We start from the raw sequence: 5,838 nt of genomic DNA, 5'->3' as shown, positions 1-5,838 counted from the left end.
CGGCTGGCTTCAGCGCTTGTTTTCTTTATTCCCGTCGTCGACCTGTGTGCATGAACGTCTGTCTCCGTCTGCGTCGCTCTCCTCCTCCTTTTTTTATTTATCTGACAGAAACCCCATCGACGTTCCCCCGACACATTTGTGCAGAGGCGTAAGTGCAGAGATTTACATCCCCCCCCCCATGAAAACATGTCAGTTGGAGATGAGAGTTTGTTTATATTTCTATATATATTTCGATCTCTATATATTTTAATATATTTATATATATATATCTTTCTATATATATTTGAATATATTTTTAGATATATATATATATCTTTCTATATATATTTTATAATATATATATATATATTTATTTTAAAATATTTATATGTATATTTCTATCTATATATATATATTTTTCTTCTATATATATTTTATTATATATATATATATTTATTTATCTATATATAATATATTTTTCAAATTAATTTCTATTTATATATATATATATATATATCTTTCTATATATATTTTATTATATTTATTTAAAAAAATATATATATATTTTATCTATATATATTATATATATATTTTTAGATTAATTTATAAATATATCTTTCTTTAGATATTTTATTATATATTTATTTTCAAATATTTATATATATTTATATATCTGTCTGTGACTATAAGAGACGGATGAGGACTGTTATTTGAGACCTGGAGGAGGATTGAAGCTCCAGAAGGAGTCCATTAGTCTGGTGACATTTAGACTGATTTGTCTTTCACCAGCGCAGAAAACAACTTCACAGCTGGCGTCCATGTTTATTTATACGATTGTTTCCGTTATCAAACAAGTGAATTAACTCATGGTAATGAGTGTTGGTCTGGCTCTGTGAGATGAAACCTTCACCGTGTCTTTGGAGGATACAAAACACCAATGATCTCATTCATAACTCTTTATTATAAGCACAAGAAAACACGACGTGACTCAGGACTCAGATCGGAAAGGAAGATGCTCCTTCAGTCAGCAGGTTGAGAGTTCTCACAGCCTCTCTCTCTCTCTCTCTCACCTCTCTCCCTCTCTCTACCTTCACTCTCGCTCTCTCTCTCTCTACCTCTCACCTCTCACCTCTCTCTACCTTTCACTCCTCCTCTCTCTCTCACCTCTCTACCTCTCACTCTCTCCACCTTTCGCTCCTCTCTCTCTCTCACCTCCACCTCTCACTCTCTTACCTTCTCTCCCTCTCTCTCTCCACCTCTCTCTCTCTACCTTTCACCTCGCCTCTCTCTCTCTCACCTTTCCTCTCTCTCTCTCTCTCTCTCTCTACTCTCACTCTCACTCTTTTCCTCTCGCTCTCTCTCTACCTTCACCGCCTCTCACCCGCCCTCTCTCTCTCTCTCTACCTCTCTACCTCTCACTCTCTCTCTACCTTTCACTCTCTCTCTCTCTCTCTCTCTCTCTCTCTCTCTTCTACCTCTGTTCTGTTCATCTTCTGGCTGAATACTTTCCGTCTTTCATCTCATCCTCCCCTTTTCTCTCTTTCACTTTCATCTCTTCTTTCTCTATCCTACCACTTTTGTCTCGATCTATCTATCTCTTTTTCTCTCGTCTCTGTCTCTCTCTATTTGTATTCATCCATATCTCTGTCTCTTTCTTTCTCTATAGCTCTCTCTCCTTCCATCTATCTCTATATCTGTCTCTCTTTCTCACCATCTCTCTCTCTTTCTCTCTCTACCTCTACCCCCCCTGTATTTGAGAGAGAGTGGGTGTGGGGGGGGGGGTGAACCCCGGTCTCCAGTCCCGAACACGTAAACAAGACGGTGAGATTACCGGTACACGGTGCTGCGTTAGTCTTTGAACAGATTGGGGGCGTGTCTTGGGGGGCGTGTCTTGTGGCGTCTGCTGGCGAGCGTCCTCCCGACGCTCGAGCGAAGGCCGCTCTCCTCGGTGAGCGGCGCCGTTAAACCGCTCGGCGATCTCCACGAAACCAAGATACCAAACCGATGACCTCATGGGATGTGGTGTTCAGGGTTCCCACGGTCGTGGGAAAACCTGGAACAGTCCCGGAGCTGCGAGTGAACGCACCTTGACTGAAAAGTTTGGTTGCCATAGCAACGGCAGCTTGGGGATAATCCTCTATTATGTACACGTCGGGTCGTGGAAACTTGGTTTAAAGGTGTGTGTGTGTGTGTGTGTGTCTCTCTCTCTCTCTCTCTCTCTCTCTCTCTCTCGGAGAAAGCAACCGGCGCCACAGGAAGTGGACAGAACCGTTTAAATGTACGTGCCGCGTCTTTGAGGTCCGACCGGATTAAGTTCTCTTGAGGAATTCCAGCGACGTGGAGCCTGAACTTCCTGAGGGGGCGGAGAGGAGATCCCCCCCCCCCCAAACCCAGACGGAGGCTTTTAAGAGAGATGAGGGGGTTAATCCCCCTCGACCTTTGACCCCCCCCCCCCCATTGTCTGGATCTCCGTGTGTATTTTCAAAATAAACCTCCGTCTTTACAGGAAACAACCAAGTTGGTGTTGAGGCCACGAAGCTCCTCCCCCTGGTACTTCTGCTTAATCCCATGTGTGTTTAGTTTTTTTTGTGGTCTTCTTACTTCCTGGTTCACGACTGCGTGGGTCACATGGCCGATTTTAATTTGTAGGTGTAGCTGGGAACGCTGTACGAGGTGTGTGTGTGTGTGTGTGTGTGTGTGTGTGTGTGTGACCAGTTGTCTCTCCTGCTTCCTCGTCTGCTTGATCTGACCACCTGCTTTTCCTCGCTCAACACACACACACACACACACACACGCCCCTCCTCACGAGACCCCCTCTCTCTGGTTCCTTCAGTACCAGGAAGTCTCCGGTCTATTGTGGTCCGGCCCAACAATGGACCTCAGATCAGAGGACAGAGGAGGTCACTGTTGGGAATGACATCCCTGTGTGTGTGTGTGTGTGTGTGCATGGTCAGAGAGAAGGCCTCCATAATGTGATTAATCGATTATTAACTGTCTATAATATGTCAAAAAGCGCCTTCAGTCATAAACATCTTGTTTACGATGTCCTCTTTTCTTTAAATGTTATCAATATTATATATTTTTTCTTGGCATAAAAGATGGAATCAAGCCCATTTGTGTCCGGATTACGTGAGTGATGTCAAAAGAAAAATGAGTTTAATACAGGATAACAACTAAATGTTTTATGTCCAAAGTCACTTGAAACATTTCTTAACATGTGTGTTTATTTTTGTGGCTTTAAATGTTATCACGATATCCATGTCGAATTTGTGGGTACGGATTAAGTGGAATCTGTCAGTTTGTTGGGACCATCCACACACACCAGACACACACACACAGCTTCACTCGACAACAACACACACACACCAACGACACACACACACACACACTAACACACGCACCTCACAATCACGTCATGAAAAAACGCTCTGTTGGGATATCCTCAGAGATAAAAGAGATGAAGTCTCCGGTCTAAAGCTGTTCCGGAGAAGAAAGGAGATGGAGTGAGATGAGGAGGAGAGAGGAGGATGACTGTTGGGAATGACAGGTGGTAGGTGTGAGGTGGTGAGGAGAGGAAGGAGGACGGCAGAGTGATGAGGATCGAGATGAGGAGGTCAGGATAATATGTCAGGAACGAGGCCTTACAAGCTCATCGGCATCCTGCCTTTTCACAATAAAGCTCCGCCTCCTTCACAGAGTTTGCATCCATGTCAACTCACTACTTTTTTACATTGCACCAACGCTAATCGCTTCAACTCCATCTTGTTCCATTAAACGGAACGACCGACCAAACAACAACCTGTTCAGCTCTCTCTATAAAATAAGAGATTGTAATGCATACAGAACTAGGAATGTTTCACTCCTTTCAAAGCCACGTTCGAATGGAGGATTGGGTGTAAGACCTGAAGATAGCAGATGTGAGTGTGATGAACCAGTGCCCAGAGGATGTCTGATCTCAGTTGTTTGATGAGAGCCCTGTTAAATGTTACCAGACAGGATTCTTGCTTGGAACAAAGGATGCAGAGTGGAGGTGGATGGAGGAGAGAGAGACGGGGCATGTGTTGTTGCTGTGTGTGCCTTCTAAGAGCTGAATCTGTCAGGTTATCGACTCGAGTGGCAGCCAGCGACATAGCCAGCGCATCGAGCTTCACGCCCGCTCAGAGCGAATTAAAAACACACACTGATGTTCCCCAACAAATGAGAATACGCATATCATGATATTATTTTCCACCGTCCAAATATTTGCGTAAAGCACTTGTATGCCCATGTGCTGTCCGCTGACTGACAGTCAACACACTTCTCCATGAATCAGCTGAAAAACACTTCCAAGTCTTAACATGTTCAGGAGTACAGAAGAGGAGAGTAGGGTATGGAGAGAGAGAGAGAGAGTAGAATGTGGTGTTATGTGGTAGTTTCTAAATAGAGTGAACTGAGAGGAGGTCAACGACTCGGAGGAGGAGGAGAGGAGGAAGAGAACCAGAAGCAGACGCACGAAAGCCTTTAAATGCTGCATCAGGCATAAAACACTGACACTATCCCAAACATAAATGCACGAACACGCCCACATGTGAAGTTGACCACGTGCCGATGCGTTCTTAAAGGCCTCTGTTCGTCTGTCGTCTCTTAAGTCCTTCCTGCTTGCGATGCGTCTCAAGCTCCATCTTGTATACCAGAGTGAACGTGGACCGCACTCAGCAACGAACGCTGTTCGAGCGCACTCGTATAAAATAGACATGTGGTGTGATTCATAAGCCCTGATGGACTCATATTACGGCAACGACCGTAGGTCACGCCGACAAGGACTAACACACAGAGAAGCGTCAATGTACACTAATGAATAAATCGCCATTATGTTTTCTGTTAAAAACACATCACAGACAAACACTCCTTGAACTCCTGTAGACTGCTGCCTAATGTTTCATTATTGCCGTTACCGTGTTTAGGACAATGTGTCTTTCTGTGAGTAAATAAGGATTTATTAGAAGCGAGATGTGATTGACCACGAGAGAAGATGAGACGGTGGGAATGTGTTGATGCCGTGTGTGTGTTTCTAATGAGCTGAACTAGAATCGTTCACACCGATCTCATGATGTGGCGGGATGAGGAGGCGGACCAAGCGACTCACGAGTTTCGTCATCGGTCAAAGTCAATTGAAAACATCTCTTTTACATCGTTATTTTCCCAATGGATAACTAAGCAACACGTTCATAATTCAATGCCCAATGTATATTATTGCCTTATTTTAGTTCTCACGTTCAAAAAATTTATTTATTAAAGATTTTAAAAGTCATGTCCCTCTGTCACCGTTCACATCTCTCATGCAGACTGACAGTACCAAACACGCTATTAAATCACATGACGGTGGAGATGTCTGGACCGGAAAAACATTTATTAGACTTTTAAATCGATCCGGGTAATAAATGAAATGGCAATCCTTCCCCTTTATATCACTCATTTTATCCATTATCACTATCCAAATCAAATATGCCAATCATATTGATATTCCCACGCTCCCGCTATTCTTTCAGGTATTTTTTAACATGATTATTTAACTGATCCATGGAAGTTTTCAACCTCGATGATTGTAGGACATGTGAATAATGACACAGGCACGCTGATAATACACGAGCCCGTAGACAAACGTCACCAATGTCTGATCACACATGGATAAACACAGACACATAACTACCAAAAATATAAACAACAAACGCCGCATCGCTTAAAGTAACTGCCGTGGATTCTTAATGGGAATCGCCTTAAATGTGCCTCCTATTGACGTTGTTGACCGTCTTGTGGCTCTTAATGTGTCCTTCCAAGAAAACTGATGACCGAATAACGCCTTAATCGCCCCAGCGTCCA

Source organism: Pseudoliparis swirei, chromosome 21, assembly GCF_029220125.1.
Source record: "Pseudoliparis swirei isolate HS2019 ecotype Mariana Trench chromosome 21, NWPU_hadal_v1, whole genome shotgun sequence".
Taxonomy (NCBI): Eukaryota; Metazoa; Chordata; class Actinopteri; order Perciformes; family Liparidae; genus Pseudoliparis; species Pseudoliparis swirei.
Note: the sequence above shows the minus strand (reverse complement) of the source record.